The following is a 22,461-nucleotide window of genomic DNA, read 5'->3' as shown; positions in this document are numbered from 1 at the left end:
TGATACAGGGTGTAAGTTGAAGATGCAGCCAAATTTGAGTACCTCTGCTGTAGAGGAATGAGGAACAACAGCCCATGTACACTAAGATTAAACCCACTTGTGTAGGTGGGCAGGTGAGGAAGACATACTGAGCTGTTGGAAGGACTGGGGGCATTTCCCAACACAGACAGGTAAGAATGGAACAGAGGAACACATATGAGTGCCTGTCACGCTACACACAACCTGATATACTGTTACATACTGTACTTACCACAGAAACACAACACACTGATAAACAACCATATAAAAACCTACCACATACCAGGGATGGCGTAAATTCTATTTCAATTCTGAAAGTACATTGTGATGGCAGGAAGCCTAGTGGTTAAGAGCATTGGGCCGTGACCGAAAGGTTGCCGATGAAAGATCTGTCTGTGCCCTTGAGCAAGGTAGTTATCCCTAATTGCTCCTGTAGGTCGATCTGGATAAGTGTCTGCAAAAATTTCCAATGCTTTTCAATTAGGAACATGGTTTGATTTCGGAGTTGACAAATTTAAATGGAATCGACCCCAACCCTGCCACACATTATTGCTTCATTGCTGATAAAATTGTGCTTCTGAGCTATTGCTTTTCTCTAAAGATTAATTTACAGTAAGCGGCGTTCCTTCAGGAAGCAGATCAGACACCGAACTGAAACAGTTTAATAAAGCAAACATGTCACAACACATAACCAGTTTACCCAGGGATGGTACAGGGACACCAAAACTGGTCCGTGCGCACACATACCCAAATTATGCTAAGCCCTGCTTAGATTGTTAGACGATCATATATTATTAAATTAGTCCGATAGTTTCTGCAACATATTGGGTGTTTCTGGAACACACCCAGTTACTGCACTTTGTAGTTTGTTTATTGTAGCAATAAGGGTTGAGTTAAGGAAACATGTTCTTGGACAAAGACCATATCTAAAACGTGTTACTTCTGCTGGTCAAACATTTTATGTTTGTTAAGAAACAACTAGCTTCAATGATGAGATCCATTGAAGTTGCCTTGAGTTCATGTCAAAGACCATCCTACCAAAGGCAAAGACCACACAGGAACAGAAACACACAGATACGGACAATGACACGTTTCAGAAATAAGTAGATGTTTATTATCAACAAAGACTCAGTCATACAGGAGAGGGGGGATTTATAAAAGAATAGGGGAGAGAGGGAGAACAGATCTGCACTCATTACTACCAAAGACAGAAATTATTACTTTGATCTATTTTTCTTTAAAAAAATGTGCCTTTACATTTTTTGTATTTCATACAAGTAACAAATTGGACAAATTCATCAAAAAAAGGTAATATTCTACAATACCATTTGACTAAAAATATGCTTGGTTTCACGAAGACAAGTTAAAAAGAGGTGGTCAAATATTGACCAATAATTGTTTTCTTTTCATACTAATAAAACCAGTTCTACTATCTAGAAAAGGTTAAAAAACTTTATTTACAAACAACAAAAAGAGGCAAAAAAAATAGAGTAGGAAAAAGTTMATCCTAATCTGAAGGCAACAGGGGCCATTGGTTATTGCAGGCTTTTCCCCAGCCCAGCACATGATTCAACTAACCAACTAATCATGATCTTCATTTAAACCACTATTTGAATTGGGTGTATTACTGCTCTGGAGCTAAAACCCTCAAGGAGTTGTTCACCCCTGCCCAGAGTAGAGTACTCTGCTATCCACTGATACAGGGTCAGATAGTTTTTCATCCCACCCATGAATATGGGATCAGGGGGTAGTGTAATGCTTACGGTTAGGGAAAATTTGATCCTAGATCAGTGGTTAGGGGTAGTGTAATGCTTAAGGTTAGGACTGGGCATAGCACAATTTTATCCTAGATCTGTGGTTAGCGTCTTTGGGTTTCAATGATTATTTCTGGTGACGAGGGAGAGAGGCTGGGACTGGAGCATGGCATGATGGGAGCTCATCGTTGATTGGTGGATGGAGGTGGTAGGGGCTAAGCCAGAGGCGAAGGGGATTGGTCCAGTAAGGAGCGACGGAGTCTGGTTACTGGATGAGCTCATGTGGGGAGAAAAGGGGGGATGAGAGGAAGAGGATTGAGATGAAGTGGTCTTAGTGGTGAGGGGCAGGTGTGTGTGAGTGAACAAGTGTGGGTGTGTATGAGACTGGATGTGGGTGTAAGTCTGACCGTGTGTCTCCCTGTGCGAGTGTGGGCGGGGGGGTTTGGTGGTGAGGGAGAGGGGCTGGACCTGCTCGGGATGTGTGTGCTCAGAGTGAGAGTGTGTGTGTTCAGTGTGTGTGGGTGCGGGAGCGGCAGGGGAGGCCAGAGCAGTGGTGGGCGTGGCTGGAGAGTCCAGGGAGGAGGCGGGACTAGCCTGGGACAGGTGTGTGTGTGTCAGGTGTGTGTGAGAAACACTGGGCCTCTCCTGAGTTCCATACGACACACATGACTTCTTGGGCTGTGGAGAGAAGTGCTCTGGAGAGACAAAATAAAACACTGATCAGTCATTGCTGTAAGTTTCCAGTAATGTCAAAAAATATAGTTTGGTCACTTCATGCTCTCATAATTTTCTGGTCTTGGAGTCCACTTACCCTCTGGAGCAGCAGACTGGGTGTGTGTTATTTGGCCATCTGGAGCAGTCTCTGGCCTGCCATCTCTCTTCCTCTTCTTTCTCTTCCCCTGCACACAAACAACCAATCACATCACACCCTCCATCTCAAAGCAACCAATCAAATCACTACTAAATGTTTACTATAGTACTTACGTAGTTGTCTCTAGCTGACCATCCAGGGTAGAGTTGGGAGTGTAGCTGTCTCTCTTTGCGGGCCATATCGTAGTATTTTGACTGCTCCTCACGAGATAGAGAGTGCCACTGTAGACACACACACATACACAAAGGGTTAACACATACTCCCTTCTGGAGCATAGGCCATCGACAACAGTTTTCAGTATGAACACACCCATTGTATAATCCTCCAAAGAAAGACAGTGTGCTAGCACACTTACCCTGCGTCCCAGTATCTGGTTGATGGCAGCGCTCTCCTTCAGCGTGCACTCTGCCACCACCTTGGGTCTCTGCTCCTTCATGTACAACATAAAGGCATTCAGAGGCTTCTTCACATGGGGCTTCTTCTCCTCCTCTTTCTCTCTGTCCCCCATGGATACGCCACACCTACACACACCAGACAGACAGTCAGTGAGTTAGCAAGAGGTGTTAACGTGTGTGATAGAAAGGTGTGTGTATGCGTACCCGTGACGGTTGCCGTCTCTTGGTTCCTGRTTGATCGCCGTGGAAACGATGGCAGGGTGAGGGACAGACGTCTGCAGGGACGGGACCATGTGGGGCGAGAAACGACTGGCCACCAAGCTGTCAATCACACACAGGTCCATAAAGCATAAATACCATTTGAAATGACATGATTGTATTTATTACAGCAGAGGTTCTCAAAGTGGGTCCACGCAGGTACTGCAAAGTGGGTCCGGGGCAAGAGCTCAAAATATAATGATATTTTTTTATGCATATTACTAATAACCGATGAAACAAATTTTGACCAAGGGATTCGTGTAATAAGTTGAGGGATCAATAAAAAAAAATTGTCTTCAGTTGATGTTAACAACCCTGGGCAACATGAACCAGGGAGGCTCACCGGAGGATATTGGTATCCACAGTACTCCACCAATTACCCATTATCCAACTCAATACTTCTTGTATTTAACTTAAGCTTTAATAAAAAAGGCTACGTTGTCTCTCTGCGTTATGGCAAATTGTGTAGAATTCTAGGATATTAGCTTTAATGCGGCAACAACATAAATCTCTGCCACATGACAAATTGTGTAAAATTGCAGAAAATTWGCTTGAACACTGCAACATTTTCTCACCGATGCCAAAAGGCAGGCCTTTAAAAATGTTCTTTCCCAGGGCCCGACACTTGGTTCGTCCGGCCACGCACTGCCAAAGTCATCGTAAAAATGTTTCTATGCTATTTTTATCTCACTCAAGTCGTTATAAATTATGAGGGGGTCCCTGACAAATGTTCCACTTCAAAAGGGGTCCAGGCCACAAACAGTTTGAYAGCCCTTGCTTTACAGATATAAGTCCAGTCTCTATAGTACTAAGACTCCAGAGCAGTAATACATGGATGTGTGTGAGTGATTAGGTGAGCTGTACCTGGACATAGAAGAGTTCATGGCGAGAGCTGCAGGGTAGGATGGTCTAAACCCCCCCGCTGGAATACCGTACATAGACTGGCCCGGCCTGGAGACAAAGAGAGAGAGGGGAAACAGTGTCACTTGTGTTGCAATATCATTCGTTCGGCTAGAAATTGTTAGCAAAATAAACTAAACCATCATTGTATCCATCACAAGATGGTGAATGTGAGTGTGTGACTCACAGCCAGCCCAAGGGATGTGTCATGTGTCCCATGCCTCCAGGAGAGAGAGGGTAGTAGGGGGAGAGCTCTGCTGGGTGGGGTGTGCGGGGAAGACCTGGAGAGTGGAGGAGGACAGTGGAGAAAGAGCAACACACATACACACAGTTAAAGTCGGAAGTTTACATACACCTCAGCCAAATACATTTAAACTCAGTTCTCACAATTCCTGACATTTAATTCTAGTAAAAATGCCCTGTCGTAGGTTAGTTAGGATCACCACTTTATTTTAAGAATGTGAAATGTCAGAATAATAGTAGAGAGAATTATACATTTCAGCTTTTCTTTTCTTTTTTTCTTTCATCACATTCCAGTGGGTCAGAAGTTTACTTACACTCAATTAGTATGTGGTATCATTGCCTTTAAATTGTTTAACCTGTTTTGGAGACTGGTTTTTGTTCGGAATTTCAGATGACTGACGTGTCAAAGTAAACTGCCTGTTAAATCAGGCCCAGAAGCTAGAATATGCATATAGTTGGTCGCATTAGATAGAAAACCATCTGAAGTTTCTAAAACTGTTAAAATGTCTGAGTATAACAGAACTGGTATGGCATGCGAAAACCCCAGGAAAATCCACCCGGAAATAAATAAAATTGAGGTCACAGTGCATTTCAGTGCTTGCCTATGGGAAATACAAATAGATAACACCCATATTGCAGTTCCTATGGCTTCCACTAGATGTCAGTCTTTAGAAGGGGTTTCAGGTTTGTTTTTTGAAAAATGAACAAGTAGTTGGAAGAACTACAAGGTGTCTCATAAGAAAAGTGGTCTTGTTGGAGCGTGAAAGAGGTGAGCGCTCTTCGTTATTTATCTACCCTATTCAACATACTATTCTCCATCTCAAATATTATCGTTTATTTTAGATAGAGTACCCGAGGATTCATTAGAAACATCGTTTGGACGAACTTTACTGGTAACTTTTTGGATTAGTTTGTATGTTGAACGAGTGGATTACTGAGATCATTGGCGCCAACTAAACAGACCTATTTGGATATYAAGGACTTTATCGAACAAAACGACCATTCATTGTGTAGCTGGGACCCTTGGGAATGCAAACAGAGGAAGATCTTCAAAAGGTAKGTGATTTATTTAACCAATATTTGTGATTTTGTGACYCCTGTGCTGGTTGAAAAAGTATTTGTGTGGGGCGCTGTCCTCAGATAATCGATGGTAAGCTTTCACAGTAAAGCCTTTTTGAAATCTGACAATGCAGTTGGATTAACAAGAAGTTAAGCTTTTAAATGATGAATGACACCTTGTATTTTCATGAATGTTTAATATTACGATTTTTGTATTTTGAATTTCGCGCTCCGCAATTTCACCGGATGTTGTCGTAGGTGTCCCGCTAGCGGTTCATGRGCCAAAAAAGGTTAACTTGGGTCAAACATTTCAGGTAGCCTTCCACAAGCTCCCCACAGGAGGACTCCTTGCTCGCACACGCTTTTTCAGTTCTGCCCACAAATTTTCTAATGGGATTGAGGTCAGGGCTTTCTGATGGCCAKTCCAATACCTTGACTTTGTTGTCCTTAACCCATTTTGCCACAACTTTGGAAGTATGCTTGGGGTCATTGTCCACTTGGCAGACCCATTTGCGACCAAGCTTTAACTTCCTGACTGATGTCTTGAGATGTTGCTTCAATATATCCACATCATTTTCCTACCTCATGATGCCATCTATTTTGTGAAGTGCACCAGTCCCTCCTGCAGCAAAGCACCCCACAACATGATGCTGCCACCCCAGTGCTTCACGGTTGGTGTTCTTCGGCTTGCAAGTCTCCCACCCCCTTTTTCCTCAAAACATACGATGGTCATTATGGCAAACAGTTCTATTTTTGTTTCATCAGACCAGAGGACATTTCTCCAAAAGGACATTGTCCCCATGTGCAGTTGCAAACCGTGTCTGGCTTTTATGGCGGTTTTGGAGCAGTGGCTTCTTCCTTGCTGAGCGGTATGTCGATATAGGACTCGTTGTACTGTGGATATAGATACTTTTGTACCCGTTTCCTCCTGCATCTTCACAAAGTCCTTTGCTGTTGTTCTGGGATTGATTTGCACTTCTCGCACCAAATTACATTCATCTCTAGGAGACAGAACGCATCTTCTTCCTGAGCGGTATGACGGCTGCGTGGTCCCATGGTGTTTATATTTGCGTACTATTGTTTGTACAGATGAACGTGGTACCTTCAGGCATTTGGAAATTGCTCCTAAGGATGAACCAGACTTGGAGGTCTACAACTTTTCCCTGGGTCTTGGCTGATTTATTTTGATTTTCCCATGATGTCAAGCAAAGAGGCACTGAGTTTGAAGGTAGGCCTTGAAATACATCCCAGGTACACCTCCAATTGACTCAAATTATGTCAATTAGCCTATCAGAAACTTCTAAAGCCATGACATTATCTTGTGGAATGTTCCAAGCTGTTTAAAGGCAGTCAACTTAGTGTATGTAAACTTCTGACACACTGGGATTGTGATACATTGAATTATAAGTTAAATAATCTGTCTGTAAACAAATGTTGGAAAAATTACTTGTTCTGCACAAAGTAGATGTTCTAACCGACTTGCCAAAACTATAGTTTGTTAACAAGAAATTTGTGGAGTGGTTGAAAAACGAGTTAATGAATCCAACCTAAGTGTATGTAAACTTCCGAATTCAACTGTGTGTGTGTTTGTGTGTACACACACACACATATTTATATAAATACACATCCATTGTTACAGAGAAACTAGCGAGAGGGATGAGGAGGTTCCATACCTGTGTCAGGTGAGAGGGTGAGGGGGGGTCCGCGGGGGGAAGGGGTCTGGACTGTAGGACAGGAGGGGAGAGAAGGGGGGCAGGTGACCGTGCTGCACCACTGGTACCTTATTGGACTAGAGAGGAGATAGCGAGAGGGATGAGAGCAAGAGATTAGGAACAGAGGAAAGTTCATACTGTGTCTCGTCACAAGGCGTAACAGTTTCTCCCCTAGGTGGAATTTTCACTACATTGCGCATGCATATCGGGATATTTTTTTATTTTATTTATAGTTTTGACAATATCGAAATATTATTTGCCTTATTTGCCTGTTCTCCATCTTTTTAAATAGGGATCCAAAAAATTTTTTTACAGCACTTATTTACATGACTGACCAAAACTTGTTTTCTCATGACTCTCGTCCCTCTGCAGCAGACATACAGTGAGCAATATGTTTGGAACATCGAATCACAATAAATCAGTATCGTGAGAATCGCAATACATTTTGTATTGACACCTYAGTACTGTGATAATATCGTAGCGTCCGGTCCCTGGCAATTCCCAGCCCTACTGTACAATGCCTTAAAATCTACACATGAGCCTAAGGCCTAGGGTTGTTTCTGGGTAGGGCCTCTCCCAGTCTGACTATCAATGACAGGGGATCAGTTCTCCATGGCAGAGCAGGTCTATCCTCAGATACACAACACACAGGCTCATAGGCTCATACTCACTGGAATACAATCCCACTCATCTCATACACACTCACTCCACCGGTCTTAAAGACACCCCCCCCCCACCCCAAGGTGTGAAAGTCCTGTGTCTCCGGGGGGATTAACACTATTCAGCTTGAACATTCCAGTGTCTGTCTGCAGGGAGTTTGAGGGAGGTCAGGAGGGTGTGTGTAAGCCTGGAGAGGGTGAAGGAGGTCAGGAGTCAGGTCACCTGAGTGCTTTGTGTGTATGTGTGTGTGTGGGGGGGGAGCACTCTAGGAGACAATCTAAATGGCTTATCCTAGCAGAGCAGGGTTACATACCCGGGTAAGTTTTGTAAGAAAGACCAGGTACTTAGCAATAAGCTAGCTTGAGCAACAGTTGGCCTTTTAGATGTCAGTCAGGATGTTTTAATTTTATTTAAACTTAACTAGGCAAGTCCATTAAGAACAAATTCTTATTTACAATGAGGGCCTACCTTGGCCAAACCCTCCCCTAACGACGCTGGGCCAATTGTGCTCCGACCATCGTCACTGCATGGTGGCTAGATTGTGAAGCACGCACACACAACGGCTGGGCAAGTGGGCAAAAATTATCACAATATTTTTTCGGTGTGATGGTATTTGGACGGTAATTTTATGTTTTTGAACAATACACGGTCCACATTTGCTTTATGGGTAAGTAGTGCATGACGATAAAGTGGAAACAAATACATTACTCTAAGTGATTTCAATGGCTCCCTCTTCTGAATGTTTTATACTTTTAAAATTTCTGCATTTTCATCCATTTCCTACACTCATGAGACAATTTCCACACTGCCACATAGGGCTGCACGATATGGGCAAAAATCGAGGCCTTATTTTTTACCAAATATTGCAATTGCGATTTGACTTGCGATTTAGATCAAAACACTTGGGGGAAATGTTCAAATCATGGAAATATGAAGGTAAGTAAGTATTTCACTGTTAGTCCACACCAGTTGCATCTATACTATGATAGCGTTAGTGTCAAAAACAATACATTTTTGCAACAACATGCTAAGACAAACTAACTGTTTGCAGACAGCTAGATACACAAACAAAGTGTAATTATAGAACGCTTGTAGATTTATATTTAGTAAAGTGGAAATCAGCATCATGGTCATCAACATCTTGTTGCATGTGCTGCATTGACCATGCAAACTGAACGCAACAATTGCGCACTCCTTGAGTGACAGGGGTGGGGGCTTGGTCTGTGTGGAAAGTGGCATGGAGAGAGAAAGGGAGAGGAGAGAGACATCTCAAGTTGCGGAGTAAACTATATTAAATGGACGCTACACACGGCGGAGTAGCGTATCACATTTAACAAACCAAACAATTTTTTTTTTATATAAGGTGAAGTAAAAACCCAAACTGGTTCGTGCATCAATACCGGTATATAGTAAAATACAGTATACCGCCCAGCCCTAAGACACACACACCCACCATGTGAGCGGGGGAGGTGGAGCGAGGGTCTTTTAAAGCAGAGGTTCCAGGAACATCCAGCATGGGCCACTTCATCTGTAGATACTGGAGAAAAAGACAGCGGAATGGGGAGAGAGAATTAAAAGATTTAAAGACTGCGTGCAAACAATTAAGCACCACACAAAAAATGTAATTTTATGGACAAACAACATATCATGAAATGGGTACAGCTGGTAGGATGTGTGAGAGGCGAGAGCGAGAAGTGAATTCCGATGACTCTCCACATGGGTCCTGGTCGGATTACTTTCTGCAGACATCTGGTGAGTGTATCAGTCAGACTCCAGCTGTACGTCTCTCTGCATGTAGGGTTATGTGTGGGAGCGCATTCGTTTAGAAAAGCAGCGGGCGCACACACACACACGGGCTCTTAACGTAGGGCACAACCGCTCAGCGGTCAGTCACCACTCCAAGGTGGTGAGACAGGAAGGAAGGAGGGATAAGATATAGGGCTAAAAATGGACATGGCAATATAGAGGAGTAGAAAAGGGAAGAGCATCGGGGAATGTGTGTCAGGGTTGTGGTACAATGTTCACAGCAGACCAACATGCTACGCCGAGTCGCTGACTTTCAGTTGAGGGAAAAAAACATGAGCACACACACACGTCATGAATAAGGGTCCCATTGTGTGGCAGGTCAAATAAAACTCAAATAATGAGGACCACAAGAACATAATAAGTGTTTGCCTGTGCAGGGAGTGTGTTTTTCTGCACAAGGAGAAAGTGTAGGCCCTGTGTGTGAGAGAGAGAGAGGGAGAGTGGGGCTGAGCACACACACACACACACCAGCCTCCAGTACACACACACACATACCCCCATTCCAAGGCCCCAGGAAGTTCTGGCTGTGAGTTCTAAATGAAACCAGCTGTTAGAAATACCATACTGATGAAGCCTACACAACTCTGCCTCTCCCTCCCTCTCTTTATCCCTAAACAAAATCGGTAGTTTGCTGTACAATCATGATGTTGCTGCATGGCTGGAGGCTAGTTACTGCTTCTTACAAAACACCAAGATAGAAACCACACACACCAACACCCCCTTCCCTCCACTTAGGTTTGTGAATGCTATTCACCATAAATGAAAAAGGTGCGTAAACAGCACACGGCTTGACATACAGGAGTGCCCGCCAGCCCGGGGAGGTTTTGGAAACCTTCCGGGCCAGTCAATCATCCATGTCCACAGGGCTCTAGACAAACTTTTCCCCACTGGTGCAACAAATGTTTTCAGTTGATGGCACCAGCAACTGATTTGGTCGCACCAATTTGACCGCTCTCATAATGTACTGCATTCCATACAGAACCAGACTAATAATGACTAGCTATCTTTTAAATTAGCATGCCATTCTGTGCTTACACTAAACCAAAATATAAAACGCAACATGTAAAGTGTTGGTCCCATGTTTCATGAGCTGAAATAAAAGATTGCAGAAATTGTCCATACACACAAAGAGCTTACTTCTCTCAAATGCTGTGCACAAATTTGTTTACATCCCTGTTAGTGAGTTTCTCCTTTGCCAAGATAATCCATCCACCTGAAAGGTGTGGCATATTAAGAAGCTGATTAACCACCATGATCAGTACACAGGTGCACCTTGTGCTGGGGACAATAAAAGGCAACTAAAATGTGCAGTTGTGTCCCACAACCCAATACCCAATGCCAAAGATGCCTCAAGTTGAGGGAGGGTGCAATGGGCATGCTGACTGCAGCAATGTCCACCAAAGCTGTTGCCAGAMAATTTAATGTTKATTTATCTACCATAAGCCGCCTCTAACATCGTTTTAGAGAATTTGGCAAAACGGAAACTATGGGATTACACAACAGAAGAATTTCTGCACAAACMGTCAGAAACCGTCTCAGTGAAGCTCATCTGCGTGCTCGTCATCCTCACCAGGGTCTTGACCTGACTGCAGTTCCGCGTCATGTCCGACCTCAGTGGGGAAATGCTCACTTCGACAGCCACTGGCATGCGGGAGATGTGTGAATCCCGGTTTCAACTATACCGGGCAGAGGGCATGCAGCATGTACAGCACCGTGTGGGCGAGCAGTTGCTGATGTCAACGTTGTGAACAGTGCCGTATGGTAGCGCTGAGGTTATGGGTAGGCATAAGCTACAGAAAACAAATTGCATTTTATCTATGGCAATTAGAATGCTCAGAGATACCGTGACGATATCCTGGGGCCCATTGTCGTGTCATTCATCCACAGCCATCACCTCATGTTTCAGCATGATAATGCACGGCCCCACGTCACAAGGATCAGTACACAATTCCTGGAAGCTGAAAATGTCCCAGTTCTTCCATGGCCATACTCACCAGACATGTCACTCATTGAGCATGTTTGGGATACTCTGTGTCGACATGTACGACAGCACGTTCCAGTTCCCGTCAATATCTAGCAAATTCGCACAGGCATTGAAGAGGAGTGGGACTACATTCAACAGCATGATCAATTCGCACAGGRATTGAAGAGGAGTGGGTCTACATTCAACAGCCTGATCAACTCTATGCAAAGGAGATGTCGCACTACGAGACAAATTGTGTTTTTCTGATACCTTAAGTAGGGGCGTGTATCTGTGAACAACAGATGCATATCTGTATTCCCAGTCATGGACAATCCATAGATTAGGGCGTAATAAATGTATTTAACCTCTCTAGGGTACGTGAGACGGCAGCGTCCCACCTCTTCAACAGCCAGTGAAACTGCAGGGCGCCCAATTTCAAAACAACAGAAATTCACAATAATTAAAATTCCTCAAACATACATGTAATTTTACACCATTTTAAAGATACACTTGTTGTAAATCCAGCCACAGTGTCCGATTCAAGAAACCAACGATTATGTTTAGTGAGTGCCTATTCACAGAATAACACAGGCATTTTTCCAGCAAAGAGCAGAATAGAGATAATTTAATCACTAACCTTTGATGATCTTCTCAGATGACACTCATAGGACTTCATGCTACACAATACATGTATGTTTTGTTCGGTTAAAGTTCATATTTATATCCAAAAGATCTGAGTTTACATTGGCGCCTTACGTTTCAGAAAGTCACAAAACATCCTTTGATTTTGCAGAGAGCCACATCAATTTACAGGAATTCATAATAAACATTGCTAAAAGATACAACTGTTATGCATGGACTTTTAGATGCACTTCTCCTTAATGCAACCGCTGTGTCAGATTTCAAAAAAGCTTTACGAAAAAAGCAAACCATGCAATAACCGAGTCGGCGCTCAGAGCCCAACCAAGACACAAATATAGTCGCCATATTATACAGTCAACAGAAGTCAGAAGTAGCAATATAAACATCCACTTACCTTTGATGATCTTCATCAGAATGTACACTCCCAGGAATCCCAGTTCCACAATAAATGTTAGTTTTGTTCGATAATGTCCATCATTTATGTCCAAATTCCTCCTTGTTCTAGCTTTCAGTACTTTCCAAACTCACGAACGCAGGCAGGTTCCAGCGGAAAGTACGGACGAAAAGTTTAAAAAGTTATATTACAGTCCGTAAAAACATGACAAACGAAGTATTGAATAATCTTTAGGTTTTTTAACATAATTTTTCAATAATGTTCCAACGGGAGTATTCCTGTGTCTTCAGAATTGCGATGGAACAGAGCTCGCTCTCACTGAACGCGCATGGTATGGCAGACCTGACTCATACTCTCTCCTTTCGGCCCCACTAAACAGTAAAGGCATCAGACAAGGTTATAACGACTGTTGACATCTAATGGAAGCCGTAGAAGTGCAACATCACCAATATCCCACTGCATCTTCAATAGGAGCTGAGTTGAAAATCGCCCAACCTCAGATTTCTCACTTCCTGGTTGGATTTTTTCTCAGGTTTTTGCCTGCCTGATGAGTTCTGTTTTAACTTACAGACATCATTCAAACAGTTTTAGAAACTTCAAGTGTTTTCTGTCCAAATCCACTAATAATATGCATATTCTAACTTTTATGGCTTTGTAGCAGGCCGTTTACTCTGGGCATGCTTTTCACTCGGACGTGAAAATACTGCCCCCTACCACCAAAGAAGATAAATCGACTGATTACCTTATATGAACGGTAAATCAGTAAAATCTTTGAAATTGTTCCATGTTCCATTTATATTTTTGTTCGGTGTACATAGGGCAGCAGCCTCTAAGGTGCATGGTAGAATAACCGGGTGGTAGCCGGCTAGTGACAGTGACCAAAGTTCAGGGCAGGTTACCGGCTAGTGGTGACTAGACTATTTAACAGTCTACTTGACAGTTCTTCAGTCTCTCTCCCAGCTTTGATGCACCTGTACTGACCTCGCCTTCTGGATGGTTGCGGGGTGAACAGGCCGTGGCTCGGTTGGCTGATGTCCTTGATGATTTTCTTGGGCTTCCTCTGACACCGGATGTTATTTATGTCCTGGAGGGCAGGCAGTGRSSCCCCAGTGATGCGTTGGGCAGATCGCACCACCTTCTGGAGCTCTGACACAGCCCGACAGGATGTGAAGGTAGTGAGGGTCTTTTGCCTCCTTAGGTTGAAGAGGAGCTGTTGCGCCTTCTTCACCACACTATCTGTGTGGGTGGACCATTTCAGATTGTAGKTTTTCAACCTGAAGTTTTTCCTGTCGATGTGGATGGGGGCAGTTTCCCTCTGCTGTCTCKTGAAGTCTTCAATCAGCTCCTTCATTTTGTTGATGTTGAAGCATTCAGACCCTTTTCCCAGTTCTTTGATGAAGGACCTTTGGCAGTGACTACAGCCTCCGGTCTTCTTGAGTATGACTAGGGTTGCACATTTTGGGGATATTCAGAGGTGGAAACTTTCCATGGAAATAACTGGGAATTAATATTAATACCATTTAAATGTAGATGTTATTTTTGCATTGGATATATTTACCATATCATATGGAGACAGAAACAAACCTTTTACCTTATCATAAGTAGCCAATTGCAAATTATTAAATCCTTCAAAAATAAATAAAACAATTTAGTTACGAATTGACCTTAAATTWAATTAGTTGGCTCTTCACATGGGATGATTTCACAGAAAAACAGAAGGGAATATTGAATGACGCCCAATGACCTATCTCCCAAAAATGTTTTTCAACATACATCTTTAAAATGATAGTCTAGAAACCAAAGCTTTGGTTGTCTTCCTCTCAGGCTTCCATGTCTTCTCCCTGGACCTCCTCAATGTCCACCAGACTCTGGGGCCTCCTCTTCACTGTCACTTTCCAACCTTGAGGATGGCTCGTTGTCAGGCTCAAAAAGCCTCAAATATGCCCGGATGGCCACCAATTTTCAACGCTTGTATTGGTCAGCCTGTTGCGTGCTTTGGTGTGTGTTCCTAAACAAGGACCAGTTGCGCTCTGAGGKGGCTGATGTTGGTGGGATTTGGAGGATGGAGGCAAGAGGGGATAGAGCCTCAGATCCACAAAGTCCCTTCCACCAGGTGGCTGATGCAATATTGCAGTCGTGCCAACATATCTCATCTCCATCCCAAAGCCCTTGCTTGGAATTGTACTTCGTCAGACCGCCAAGAACCTTGCCAAGGTGGCGAGACACAGTAGTGATGACACCATAGGCCTTGTTGATCTCTGCACCAGACAAGATGCTCTTGCCAGCATACTTGGGGTCTAACATGTACGCTGCGGTGTGTATGGGCTTCAGGCAGAAGTCTTCACACGTTGATGTATTTCAGAACGGCAGTTTCCTCTGCTTGGAGCAACAGTGAAGTGGGCAGGGCTGTACGGATTTCTTCCCTTACATCTGCAAGCAGAGTGAACATCAGACAGGATGGCATTGTCTCCCTCAATCCATGCAAAGGCTACCGCAATAAGTTTCAGGCTGCTTACRACTCAACCAAAATACATCATCCAGGAGAAACCACTTGATGGGGCTTTCCATATCGGCAGTGATATGGCCATTTCTTGGAGACTCCTTCCCCCCAAGGAGACTGTCAAACACGATGACAASACCACCCCTATGGGTGTTGCTTTCATGTGCTCTTATTCTTCTCACCTTGCTCGGTGAGGTAGATTGCTGCTATGACTTGATGACCCCAAGTACCTAACCATTTCCTTGGCTCTCTTGTAGAGTGTATCCATTGTTTTCAGTGCCATGATGTCCTTGAGGAGCAGATTCAATGCATGAGCAGCACAGCCAATGGGTGTGATGTGAGGGTAGGAATCCTCCACTTTAGACCAAGAAGCCTTCATGTTTGCAGCATTGTCTGTCACCAGTGCAAATACCTTCTGGGGTCCAAGGTCATTGATAACTGCCTTCAGCTCATCTGCAATGTAGAGACCGGTGTGTCTGTGCTCTTGTAGAATACTGGTTGAGGYATGTAGTTAATTATTCCTTGCCAATGAACATTCGACCACCCATCAGAGATGACTGCAATAAAGTCTTCTTTCTCTATGATTTGCTTGACCTTCACTTGAACTCTGTTGAAKTCTGCATCCAGCAAATGAGTAGATAAAGCATGTCTGGTTGGAGGGGTGTATGCTGGGCGAAGAACATTCAGAAATCTCTTCCAATACACATTGCCTGTGAGCATCAGAGGGGAACCAGTTGCATACACAGCTCGAGCAAGACATTCATCAGCATTTCTCTGACTACGTTCCTCCCTTGAGTCAAAAAAAACTTCTGATTCCAGGAGGACCATGAGCTTTTGCTATCGATAAGGTGTCTAATTCATCATTTTCACCTCAAATAGAAGTAGAGGGACTTTTGTCAGAGGTTGCTTGTTGTGAGCGCTGAGGGAACTTTATGCACTTGGCCAGATGWTTCTGCATCTTTGTTGCATTCTTCACATATGATTTGGCACAGTATTTGCAAATGTACACAGCTTTTCCTTCTACATTAGCTGCASTGAAATGTTTCCACACATCAGATAGTGCCCGCAGCATTTTCCTGTAAAGATTAGAACAAAATGAGTTAAAAAAAAAATACAATTCCATGTACAGATAAATAGTTAGGCAGTTAGACTAAACAACTCCTTTGAAAGATAACTGTTTTAAAATGAAACATATATGGAAACAGGTGAATTAACACTCAGATAGCAGGCTCGAGCAAGATAAAACCCACATGGTAGCAAAAACTAACCAACAGAAACTGTTAAGTTATAAATTATTTAAACACTTTGCTGTAGGCTACTATTAACTAGTTAACAAAAAATCATGTAATATAAAATATTCACCCTACACAGTATTGTAAACAAAACTTACCAGAAAGCATGTAGTCCTTGGCTCAGACAGTGTAGTAGTGTGGGCTCAATAGCATCTCATTAGTGTGCAAGATCTTGAGAAATCAGCTATACATTTGATGGAAGAGTGCACAGCACATGCGATGGAAGAATGCACTGTGCATACAGAGGGTTGCAATTCCATTGCACAGCTATTTTCAAGTCTCTCCAGAGATTTTTGGACGAGTTCAAGTCCGGCTCTGGCTGGGCCACACAAGGACATTTGGGGCGACCGGTAGCCTAGTGGTAGCCTAGAGCGTTGGGCCAGTAACCAAAAGGTTGCTAGCTCGAATCACCGAGCTGACAWGGTAAGAAAATCTATCATTCTGTCCCTGAACAAGGCAGTTAACCCACTGTTCCTAGGCCGTCATTGTAAATACAAATTTGTTCTTAACTGACTTGCCTAGTTAATTGAAGGTTAAATAAATTCAATTTTTTTTTAAAAATCTAAAATTGGGATAGTTTAACCAAAATATGCCACAAGACCTTGTATCTTATGTGTATCCCACAAAAAAAGGTTCACTGTTATAAGCAAATACAGCCTCAAGTCTTCTTGGGTATGACGCTACAAGCTTGGCACACCTATCTATCTATCTATATATCTATATATCTATATATATATATATATATATTTGGGGGGTTTCTCCCATTCTTCTCTTCAGATCCTGGATGGGGAGCAAAGCTGCACAGCTATTTTCAGGTCTCTCCAGAGATGTTCAAACGGGTTCAGGACTGGGCTCTGGCTGGACAAGGACATTAAAAGACTTGTCCCGAAGCAACTCCTGTATTCTCTTGGCTGTGTGCTTAGGGTTGTTGTCCCGTTGGAAGGTGAACCTTTGCCCCAGACTGAGGTCCTGAGCACTCTGGAGCAGGTTTTCATCAAGGATCTCTGTACTTTGCACCGTTCATCTATCCCTCAATCCTGACTAGACTCCCAGTCCCTGCCACTGAAAAATATCCCCACAGCATGATGCTACCACCACGCATCACCATAGGGATGGTATTGGCCAGGTGAAGAGCAGTGGCTGGTTTCCTCCAGACATGAAGCTTGGCATTCAGGCCAAACAGTCCAATCTTGGTTTCATCAGACCAGAGACTCTTGTTTCTCATAGACAGAGTCCTTTAGGTGCCTTTTGGCAAACTCCAGGCAGGATGTCATGTGCATTTTACCGAAGAGTGGCTTCCGTCTGGCCACTACCATAAAATGCCTGATTAGTGGAGTGCTGCAGAAATACGTGTCCTTCTGGAAGGTGCTTCCATCTCCACAGAGGAACTCTGGAGCTCTGTCAGAGTGATCTTCGGGTTCTTGGTCACCTCCCTGACCAAGGCCCTTCTCCACCGATTGCTCAGTTTGCCCAGGCAGCCAGCTCTAGCAAGAGTCTTGGTGGTTGCAAACTTCTTCAATTTAAGAATGATGGAGGCCACTGTGTTCTTGGGGACCTTCAATGCTGACATTTTTTGGTACCCATCCCCATATCTTTGCCTCGACGCAATCTTGTCTCGGAGCTCTACGGACAATTCCTTTGACCTCATTGCTTGGTTTTTACTCTGACTTGCACMGTCAAATGTGSGACCTTTTATAGACAGTTCTGTGCTTTTCCAAATAATGTCCAATCAATTGAATTTACCACAGGTGGAATCCAATCAAGTTGTAGAAACATCAAGGATGAAACAGGATGCACCTGAGCTCAATTGAGTCTCATAGCAAAGGGTCTGAACACTTAAAGTAAATACAGTATTTTTTTAMACATTTGCAAGCATTTCTTAAAACCTMTTTTCGCTTTGTTATTATGGTGTATTGTTTGTAGATTGATAKGGGGGGGAAATGATTTTATCAATTTTAGAATAAGGCGGAAAGTTAACAAAATGTGGTGAAAGTGTCTGAATACTTCCCGAAGGCACWGTATTGTAAATAAGATATTTKATTTAATAGATWTGCAAACATTTCAGAAAATATATGCATTTCATTATGGAATATTGTGTGTAGATGGGRGAGAATTATTTTTTTATTGAGCCTATAACAACAATTTTGAACAAGCCAAGGGGCATGAATACTTTGAAGACATGGTATAAAACAGGAAAATCTATTTTTTTTACTGCACTGGGCCTTTCATTGTAGGCTTTATTAAGAAGGATATCCAGGTGCCCTCCAAACCATGTGCTTATGATCATATAGTTAGACTAACACAACTGTTGTAGTTTTTGGTTCTTCGACAAATATTTGCCKGTCGTAAATACATTTTTCAAAAAACTTGCATATGTTCTAATACCTTCAAATATTATTTGGTTTTCTGAGACCTGTATTTGAATATCAAATTGTTYCCTTTTAGTTGAAACACTATACAAACCATCTTTGACTACCTTGAGTATTTGATAAGTTGGCATTTTCAAATAAACGACTATAATAAAAACTATTTTCTGCCCAGGTCTGTGGAGAACACAAAAGTCAACTTCATGTCAGCCTTGCAGACTTTGTGCAACTGACCTCATTGTCCCATGTGAGTTCACTCTTCAGATGGTTGGTCTCTCTCGCTCTGTGTGTGTGTGTGTAAAGGTTGCAGTGTGTGTTTATGTAAAGTGTGAGGCCCTCTGGCTTGTGTTTACTCCACATTGTCTCACTGGACTTAAAATACCAGGAGAGAAGGCTGTCGACAGCACACACACCATTCACAAAGAGAGAGTGAGGTAGCGAGACGTGTTAGAACAGTGTCAGTAATCTCTCCCCACATCCCCTCCACAAATTCACTAATGCTTAGGGGTGACTGACAACCAAGTGTGTGTGTGTTGAAAGCCCACCAAGTGAGTCAAATCAGCAACCTACGGCTGAATCCATCCCCAACACTCCTGTCTAACTCCAACRCAAAAGTGTGTGTTAAAAGAGGAAAGGGGCCAGAGCAACTCTCCCTGGGGTTACAGTATCCGTGGGGGGGTCCACCTATAATCAATCCCCGATCACGGAACYCTACACGCTTCACTTCCAGTCCTGATCTAGAGTGCACCTGATTTCACCCTTACTGTTTTGTATACCCCTAGAGTTTTTGTTCCAWATTTTGGTGAGGGTAGATGCTGGACAGCACACATGGTGGTGTGCTACGATTCAGCTATTGTACAGTTTACATTAGCATGTAGATCTTCACTCAGACAGAGAGGCGTGCATCTCTTACACACATGCCATCTAATGAGGAGGAGGGAGCATTAACCACGGTGCTGACTAAAGTCAACACAACCTCCACTGTGTGTGCGTGTGGTAATGATCTCCTGTGGAGAGCAACATTAGGTCAATTGAGCTTCTCCACCGCCGCCTCCTCATGACAACAATAGCTCATTAATACCTGGGGAGGGGAATGTAGAGGCAGACAGGGTATGCGAGTGGGGTGGTAAACGTACATGGAGAAAGAGCAACTACTGCCAGTTGTGTCGTAGGGAATATTTTTCACATCTGAGTTAAAAAGCTAACATTATGATCTAAGATTTTATGTCTTATTAGACAAACAGAAAGGACTTGGTGGATAAACACAAATAGGTCCTCGGCCCCAATATACAGAAAGCAAACAAAAAACAATGTTAACTACAACTAACATAGGTACGCATGGATGGTGATGACAGAAATACTGTAGCATCTATACATGTGTCTCTCTCTCACACGTGCACACATTCCTGCATCAGCGTTTTAGCAGGACGGTGTTGAGGCATGCCTGCTGCCGGAACGCTAGTGTGTTATCATAACACACCATGAATCGCTACGAGACACATTACACTGCTCAGAGTCAGAGCACACAGAACTCACCGTTCACTGTCCCTTATGACACACACCAGACATCACACACTGGATACACCGCCACACCACACAGAAAGCTATGTTAGTCTAGCAGCCTTACTTGCAAAAATATMAACTCAAGATTGAGAGTGTTTAAGGCATGTTCGTGCATGTGTGACTGACTCACCGTCCTGGCGCCGGGTGAGAGGGCTCCGGGAGAGAGGTAGGGGTTGCCAAGGTTCCCCAGGTGACTCAGGTTGGCTAGGTTACCCAGGTCAGGGATCATCAGTAAGGGATAGCCAGCATATGGAGATGCCTTGAACAACCCACTGTCGTGTTGCTGTCTCAGAGCTGGAAAAGACACACACACACAGTTAACTTTAGCAATTGCTGATCCACTCCCTCTGAGCGGTAGACTGGGGTCAACAGTGCTCATTGAATTGAGAGAGAGGAGGGGGGCGGGGGGATAGGAAGAGGGAGAAAGGAGGGTTTTGGTTGTTTCTTATAAGGGGTGTAAAATGACCTCATTTCAACAAAGCTCATTTCAATGAATGGGGAGATAGAGGGAGACTGGGAGGTAGAAAGAGATAGGAAAGATAATCCATAGGAGAACGAGGTGCACTCATAAAGCATCAGTGAGAGCTACAGTTATAGTTTTACTGTTAGTTTGTAAAGTTTTAGTTACCTTCTGCAAAGAACTCTCTCTGCCTGACATAYCTCTCCCAATCTGGTCTGTGCTGCTGGGGACGTCTGTGACTGCCTGCCTGCTGACAAACACACAAACATTGTTTGTAAAACATAAATTAGATTGGTAGCTAAAAGACAACGGTTAGTACTGTACTGCAGTGGTTTATAGAGTGATTCAATCTTCCGTCACATTAACATTAGCTAAGTAGACAAACTAGTTACCTCGGAGTCAGACGAACTGCTGTTGTTCTCCGTCTCGTTGACCAGCGAGGACTTGACATCGTCCAGGTCCCGCTCAGAGGACACATTCTCGGCTGTTTTTTCCTCCTGCTCCCCCTCGTCTTTAAACGAAATTAACTCGTCGTTTGCCCCCAAATCATCCCCCCCTCCTCCGTCCAGCTGCGGCATCTTGGATTTCGAAACAGTGTGGTCTTGCTGTGGAAGTACTGTTTTAGCTAGCTAGCTAACAGTTAACTTACTCCGTTCGGAAAATATCCAGAGTTCCAAAAACCCTCTCTCAAAACACTTAACTACCTAGCTAGCACACGGTATTATTTGTATTTCCACGCTTTCCAATGGTAGTAACGATATAACRCATAAACAAMAGAATAGTTATTGAAAAACCCGCAKAAATAAGCATTCAACGACTGTTCATTTTTGTTAGCTATAGTAGCTAAGCTAACTACAGTAGCTATTTAGGTAGCTGATTTCTTGACTTGTCCTCCTCGTTCCTTGTTGCGTCTTCTGGGATAGAAAAACAAGTTACAAAACACACCGACGAAACCAAAAAGTTAAATCCATGAATATTTGTATACGGGTGTAAAAAAAATATATAGCTAGGTATCTCCTCCAACTGAAAGGGAAAACGACAACAATGAAAAGTTGTGCGTCGAAGTTTGCTGAAACACGCACGCACAAAAAACTTTATCCTGTTTCCCCCCCGAGTAAAATCCATCCGAAGCGAAGTCAGCTCACCAGCCCTACTTTCTTGCTTATTTCGCCGTCCATTATCGTTCAAACTGAGAAAATGTAATTATTGTGAGTTCGAGAAGATGTTACTCTCTGGCTGTCTATGTTCTGTTTTGGTGTGTCTGTGTTGGCGTGGGAAAGAAGAAAAGTCGCTTGGTGTTTCTGAAGTGGAGTGGAAGGAAGAGCTAGGCCGCCGCCGGGAGACTGGGGGAGGGGGTGATGAGACAAGAGGGAGGGGGGAAGGGAGGAAGAGGGAAAGAGGGGGAGGAAGGTAGACAGGGGGAGGAGGGAAGGAGGAGACAGGGAGGGAAGGAGGAGACAGGGAGGGGGGAAYATGTTTGGGCGGAGAAATGCCAGTCCAGCCATCAATCATGTGTAGAACCTGATCTTTCCCAGTTGATTTCTTTAAAATGAAAAAAAATCTTAGTCAGTGTGAAAGTTCTGGCAATACGTGTACATTTTTTGT

The 22,461-nt window shown here is 43.5% G+C and overlaps 1 pseudogene; it reads right to left on the bottom strand.

Moving 5' to 3' along the window:
- Window positions 1-1,109: 1,109 nt before the first annotated feature.
- On the bottom strand, window positions 1,110-22,224 carry LOC111964491 (transcription factor 7-like 1-B; annotated as a pseudogene).
- Between the last annotated feature and the right edge of the window lie 237 nt (window positions 22,225-22,461).

Source organism: Salvelinus sp. IW2-2015, linkage group LG5 (genome assembly GCF_002910315.2).
Source record: "Salvelinus sp. IW2-2015 linkage group LG5, ASM291031v2, whole genome shotgun sequence".
NCBI classification, from domain to species: Eukaryota; Metazoa; Chordata; class Actinopteri; order Salmoniformes; family Salmonidae; genus Salvelinus; species Salvelinus sp. IW2-2015.
The sequence above is the reverse complement of the archived record's forward strand: the minus strand, read 5'-3'. Positions and strand labels throughout refer to the sequence as shown.